The 7,787-nt window shown below is 28.5% G+C and overlaps 1 protein-coding gene across 1 annotated transcript in view; it reads right to left on the bottom strand.

Annotated features, from left to right (window-relative positions):
- LOC117120278 (fibropellin-3-like) overlaps positions 1-6,808 on the bottom strand; it is a 24,613-nt gene extending 17,805 nt beyond the window's left edge. The window contains exon 1 of the mRNA XM_033265287.1: positions 6,719-6,808. The gene's annotated coding sequence lies outside the window, so the exon portion shown is untranslated. The remainder of the gene's footprint in view (positions 1-6,718) is intronic.
- Positions 6,809-7,787: the final 979 nt, after the last annotated feature.

Genomic DNA, 7,787 nt, shown 5'->3' with positions numbered 1-7,787 from the left:
ATATATATACTTTAACTATAATTATAAAATGACAAACAATGAATTTATCTAGACCTTTGATTCAAATTTATTAACTTTAAAGTCACAATTATATTTTCATAGTATCATACAGATGAATGTCAAATAATTAAAGTAAGAATGTTATAAAGAAGAGTTCTACAAATATATTTGAAACCTTTACACACATAATTTCTATGAATAGAGTCGAACGTGGAATAAAAATAAGTTCACTATATTCATTAGTTTTTAGTTAAATATAATATAATTTTCTTACAGTAAAAATTATAACTAAAGGAATTTTACCCAAAATTATTTGATGAAATTTAATAATTAACTTTATAGTCATAATCATATATGTGCATAGTAACATATATATACACATGAATGTCAAAAGATGAAAGTAAAAATATTATAAAGAAGGTTTATAAAATATATTTGAAGCCCTTACACATAATTTCTATGTATACAGTCGATCGTGGAATAAAAATAATTTCACTATAGACAACAGGTTTTAATTAAATATACAATATTTTATTACAATAGAAATTATAACCAAAGGAATTGGACCCAACAATATTAATTGAAGTAATAGTTTTCATATAGTTCAAACACCTTTTTCCCCTCAATGGTTTCTTAAATTAAGCATAAAACATTGAGGATTTAATTTTAAACATATTACAGAAATTAGTCAATGGTACATACTGAGAGGCAGAAAAGTTGTTGAAATAACCTTAATGATGATGATAAGAGATGATTATTCCATTGAAGAAAACCATAATTTCTTATATTTAATGAACATGGAGAATGATGTTTTAAATAAACAATGGCATGTAGGATTAAATATTTATAATACTTTTTTGTCCAAAAGTACAATGCAATATTATACATAAAATTCAATAGCAAAAAATTGGCAGCTTACAAGCAAATTTTTACTATTCTTTCAAGAGCCAATGCCTCTAATATATATCATAATTCACAAAAAAAAATTATAATTCTGAATTTTTAAAATTTCTAAAATAACAAGTTGTAACTACATCCAATATTAAAATCTTATTTTTTCCTCAAGGAATATGAATCTAAAATACTTTGTATATTCAGTGAATGACACATATCCCTTTTACTAGACCTATAATCTTTTTTTTTTACAAATTAGTAATCCGTGATCACCAATATAACATTGCTTAGATTTTCCTGGCTGGACATTGTATATAATGAATTGCATACATAATCATTAGTTAATTGTTTGTGGTGGCCAACAGAACAGATTTCTAGAGTAATTTTTAGACTTCTCTTCACAGCCTGTTTTTGAAATGTATATTGATTCTCTTTGCTTAGAAGTTAAATTAAACAGTCTACCGCTGAGGTCAAACATTAAATCCATCTGACAGGGTAAATCTTGGATTCAAAACTATAGGCTAAAAGAAAGAAAAAAGTATTACAGCTTTATATACATTTTAACAAAATGTGAGTGACTTTCTTGCGGAGAAACATTGCCACTGCAAATTAAAGATAATCTTTTCCCTCAAAAACTTAACCATTTTAAACTTTTGTATTAATGATAGGCAAAACTTAGACCAATTTGGTGATTTGTTAGCTGCTGTAAAAAATGCATACAATCACCCATGAGAATCATTGTTTATATGGCTCTATTTAGTAATAAGTTGCACTACAAATACTTCTTGGAAGTGGGGGAGTTTGTGCATTAATCATGGTCCTATGTGTATTGTATGACAAGGGGAAATGATATTCTTCAACTAAAATACTGTAGGTTTCTAGATGGAGCAGTTAAAGTCCTGAGATGTATGAATTATTATTTGGTTTTTTGGATTACTTATAATTTTTACTATTATATAGACTGTAAATAGGCTACACAATTCTCTTTTATGTGTATTCACAAACTTAATATAGTGATTAAAATAACTGTACAGTGGGCATAATACATAATTATTCTGATATTCAACCATTTATATACTGTAAACAGTGAACCTACCTTATGCATGTTCTGTTAAGCATAAACTTGCTCCCAGTTTAACTGCTTGCATACAATATTTTCTGTAGAGAAAGAAGTGAGATTTAGTCACATTTCAATTATTGCATTCTTTCACAAGACTAATGAAAGTATTAGACCCCTATAAAACTTCCCCTAAGCCCAAAGTCATCAACAAAATATTGGCCACATTAATATCCCTGCATAGTTCATATAGCTAGAACCATAAACAAAATTCATCTGAGGGATAGACAAAATGAGATCAACAATAATTAAATTTAAGTTAAATTATAAGCCGTAACATTTATAGGACTTAGGCAAATAATGAAAAACTATGTTTTTCTGAGATGTAAATACACATTTAATAAGTAAAGGATTGACATGAGCAGCAATGAGACCATCATATTACATATTAACCTAATAAATTGTCTAAAACATTTCAATAAAACACATTTTAATGATAATGTGAGTCCTAATAATAAGATTATTATAACAAATCTATTTGTAATTTCATTGGGTATCTTATTAATGTGTGGTCAGACATGTGTGTTTTTAGGACGCACTAGCTATTCTATCATTGACTTCAGGTTATTTTTCTAGATAAGTGCAATTTGTCAGAGATACGGTAGTCCTAATTTAGTGAAAAACACATATTTTATTCATTGTACATTGTTTGATATATTATACCATGGCCAAATGAATATCCCTTTAGAAAATAAAGTATTTTTGAATTGAATTTGAATTTAAATGAATTGGCAAAATGTGAATTACTTTAAAACAAAGTACTGTATGAATACTGGACGTTGAGGATGAAATTGGCGTGATCAGTATTTAATTTGCAGGATTAAACTGAGAAGTAATCTAACTCATATTTGTGTAGAAAATTGCTGGTAGAGAGGTAGGCCTGGGTGCGCAATACAATCATAAGTCCAATTGAGGTTACTGCATAATAATATATATACCATCTATGTTGAAATATTGGAGAAAAAAAACCTTAAAAAATAATACTAATTTAAATTAGGCCAAATAAAAAAATAATTGTTTAGCATCACCTCTTTAAAATTAAATACTTATGTTGGGAGGTGATTTTTATTTTCAATTAATATATAGTATCAATAATCTTTGTTAGATCAGATGCTACCTTAGCAGTGCCATGCCTAGGCACAACTTATATACCCACTCAGTAGCGGATCCAGAAATTTGAAATAGAGGGGCCCAGGGAGGGACCAATCCACTGGTTGTTGGTCTGTACACATCAGCCCCACCACGGTTTTGGCTGAGGCGAGAAAATTTATGATTATTGCACCTCTAGATGATTGGAAATGGCACTCTCAACACTCTCAAAATATATTTAAATATATTTTATTATTATTATTAATAGTTTTATTATAATAGTTTTATTATTACTAATATAATTATTATTATTATCAATATTGTATCCTTGTATCCTTGTATAATTTTCCTTTTTTTCCCTATTTTTTTGTTATTTTGAAAACTTTAGGTTGAGACCAGGCCAGCTGGTCTCGCTCTTAAATCCACCACTGTTCCAAAAAATAAAAAATTTTAGTTTTAATAAAAAAACACACATGTGTTTTACAACCATAGTTAATGCATAGAGTAATCTATGAACAAAATAAATGAAAATGAATGAATGAAAATATGAATGAATAAATAAATGATTAAAAATGAATGAAAAAATAAAATCGAATGAATAAATGACAATGAATGAATGAATGGATGCATTAATAAATGAATAGATGAATAAATATGCGAATGAGTGAGTGGGTAAATAAATGAATTAATTAAATAATGAATGAATAAATGAAAAAATTAGTGAGAGTAAATGAGTGAGAGAATGAGTGAGTAAATGGATGGATGAATGGATGGAATGTTACTGTTGTTATTATTATTATTATTATTATTATTATTATTATTATTATTATTATATCCTTTTATCCTTGTATAATTTTTCTTTTTTCTCCATTTTTTTATTTTTTATTTTGAAAACTTTAGGTGGGGACCAGGCCAGCTGGGCCCCCTTTAAATCTGCCACTTTACTAAAAAAATTATTATTTTTAGTTCCAATCAAAAGATACACATGCGTTTTATAACCATAATTAATAAAATGAATGAAAATAAATGAATGAAAATATGAATGAATAAATATGAATTATTGAAAATGAATGAATTAATGAATAAATAAAATCAAATGAATAAATGAAAATGAATGAATAAATAAAATCAAATGAATAAATGAAAATGAATGAATGAATGAAAAAAAAGAATGAATGAATGAATGAATGAATTAATTAATTAATGAGTGAGTGAATAAATAAATAAATGAATGAATGCATGAATAAATGAATGGATGAATGAATAAGTGATTGAGTGAGTGAGTGAGGGAGTGAGAGTGAATGAATGAATGAATGAATGAATGAATGAATAAATGAATGGATGAATGAATTAGTGATTGATTGAATGAATGGGTGAATAAATGAATGAATGAAATAATGAATGAATGAGTGAAAAAATGAGTGAGTGTAAATGAGTGAGAGAATGAGTGAGAGAATGAGTGTGTAAATGAATGGACGAATGGATAAAATATTTTTATTATTATTATTATTATTATTATTATTATTATAATAATAATAATAATAATAATAATATTAATAATAATACTTTTATTATTACTAATATTATTATTATCACTATTGTATCCTTGTATAATTTTCCTTTTTTTCTCCATTTTTTTAATTTTGTAAACTTTAGGTGGGGACCAGGCAGGTTCCCACCAGTGGGCAAGCAAACAAGCAACATCCCTAAAATGATCAATATCTGATTTACAGGGGTTTTTTTAAAAAATATTATTATTATTATTATTATTATTATTATCAATGCAAATATCTAAATACTATTAAAAATGTTATAGGCCTAGAAGAAGTAATTAAAAATATCAGAGCAGATGACACATTCAATTACCTGTATGATTAAAATTTATTAATAAATTATCAATATTTTCACAGTCACCATGGTGGGTCTTATGTGGTCAATCTGTAAAATTACCTCCCTGGACCGTTCTTTTTTTTCTTTTGCCAAGGCTAGTTACCAATAACCAGTTAGCTGCACTGAGCAGTAAATCTAATAAATAATGTAGTATTTAAGCCAGTCTTGGACTAGGAAGGGAGGGAGTGGGGAGGGAGGGAGCCTAGCCTAGGCGTGGTTAGGTTGAATGTCTACATGGCTCTATAGTACTAGTAGGCCTTAAGCCTAATATAGGAGGCTGGTAGTAGAAATAGTGAATTTAAATAGGCCTGCACTGAGGTAATAGAACACCAGGGAGGTACTATTAGGGGGACCCACTAGGAAACTCAAAGGGAGCCTCTTGGCAATTCTAAATACCTAGGCCCTTCACCCCTAAGCCAGAGGCCCGGCTTTTTCCCACACATGATCGAGCCGAAAGTTGTCATCTAGGCTTAAACTAGGTTATGCCGAGGGCCTTGGTCTATGCCTAGGTAGACTGAACATTAATGTTTTTTAAAGCATTAGAGTTAATATAAGTCTAAAATTTTAGAGGAAGACATGATATACATACCTGTATACGTACTATTTTGAATCCAAAAATCCCGTAAATGCGTGTGTTTACAGTCATAATTCGGATGAATTTCAAAATGGCGTATTTAGAAATTGGTTTAAAAATCTACGCTGGTTCCCGGCGTTTGAGGCTGTTCCAGTATAGTAATTAAACTGTTGTAATATGGTTGTGTATATATAATACACAGGACGGCATAAGCCAGATTAGGATTATATAACCCTCGCATATTGCATTTTACAAGAACAGTCAGCAGTTCTACATATATGAATATGATGAAAGTAGAATAATGGGGTGTAAACAACACATTACTTCCATTCTTAAAGACCTTCATTGGCTTAGCATTAAACAACAACGGATAACATTCAAGATTCTTTTTGCTTGTTTTTAAATCACTCTTTTTTAAACAACCATTATATTTGCTACATTTTCTTACGCCATACTCTCCAACTCGTGCACTTCGTTCTTCCGATAAATTTCTTCTTCAAGCCCCTTCAAAAAGGAGAAAGCTAAAAACATATGGACAACACTCTTTTCTGTTCAGACACCTTATCTTTGGAATCTATTACCTCTTTATTTAAACTCATTTAAAACTAATTTGAAAACGTTTTTGTTTACAAAATCGCTTTAATTGGGTTAATTGTTCACTGCGCCTTTGATAATGTTTTTTTGAATGGGCGCATTATAAATTTCTGCATATTATTATTATTATTATTATTATTATTATTATTATTATTATTATTATTATTATTATTTTTATTATTATTATTATTATTATTATTATTATTATTATTATTATTATTATTATTATTATTATATTGTATGTGCACCAGTTGCTGTCTAAGTAGCCAGTCGGTCAGACAGATATGCCTGCATGAGACAAATGCATTTCGATATTAAAGTGATATTGATTTTATTTTTCATTCAAATATTTTTAAATTACATTTACATACGTTACATTCACAACAGTTAGGCCTAGCCGAAATTGTAAGCTTAAAATCCGTTGTGATTGTATTAGGATGTATTTTTTCTATTCTGATAATAGTAGGGGGACGGTTGTCTAAAAAATTAAAGACTTATCCATATTCGTTATCGTTTTCGTTAGCTTGCAAAAACTCTCTAGAATTGACGATTATTATTACCGTTATTGGTGTCACAGGTGTATCTAGTTGGGTTGGTATACCATGTGCAAGTTGATCCAGCAGGACAGGGGGTAGCGTAGCATGCTGTAATATACAATGTGTGGTTATAGGCCTACGAACATATATACATTGTCATCCTTTAAATCAATCTGATTAAATGTTATTATTTTCGTTTTTTATTGTCCCCATAATACATAACGGTTGAATATACAGAACGTAAATTTAGGTTGGTATACCATTGCAAGTTCATTTTTGATAACATGGGTCAATAGAACAAGTTACAAATCAAAATCCAAATATTTTAGTTTATATTATACATGGAATAACTATTTAAAATGTTGGGAATAGAGAGTTACTCCATATCTAATTTAATATATAAAAACATTCAAAACCATATAAGTATTTCGATAGAATAAACCTAAACAATATAAACAAAATAGATAAATGATAATAAAAGTGCTCAAATCTATCCATCAATAATGTGATCAATCTTAGTTTTTCAATTGCACAATCAATCAATAAAAATATAAAAGAAATTTACAATGCAATACATCCAGTTTATGCTTTCGGTCAATCAATTATGCGAAAATGTCACATCAAATCCTTTTAATATGATACATTTTAACTTTTAGAATGGTTAAAAAAAGTTAGTTTCCTCAATGAAAGACGCTTATGAATCGCAGGCATTGTATTAAAAGAAGAATGCACTAGGAAGAATGATTGAAAAAAGGGTTACCAAAATCAAGGGTAAACAAGATCACTTTACAGAATTTTAACTTATGAATAAAAATCCGGTATTCAGAGCACGGCGCGTATTTTGTTAATAATGTCCAATACAATGCTAAAAAGATAATTTTGGGTTTTTTTTTCTGCTGCAAGGAAACCATCCTTGATTATGACTACAACACTTCTGAATGTTTATGCTTACAAATCATAGCAATAGTGTAGCACTGAAATGTAAGTTTTAAATAAATAATCTTCTTAAAAGTTATCTGAATCCTAGAAGAAAGGTACTCAAAATGGGTATAACTAAAAATTAACTATAGCTTATTTCACATCATCACAAAGA

The sequence above is a fragment of the Anneissia japonica genome, unplaced genomic scaffold (genome assembly GCF_011630105.1).
Source record: "Anneissia japonica isolate Jap-2015-1 unplaced genomic scaffold, ASM1163010v1 scaffold4595_len58884_cov103, whole genome shotgun sequence".
NCBI lineage: Eukaryota > Metazoa > Echinodermata > Crinoidea > Comatulida > Comatulidae > Anneissia > Anneissia japonica.
This window is presented reverse-complemented; position numbering and strand designations above follow the sequence as displayed.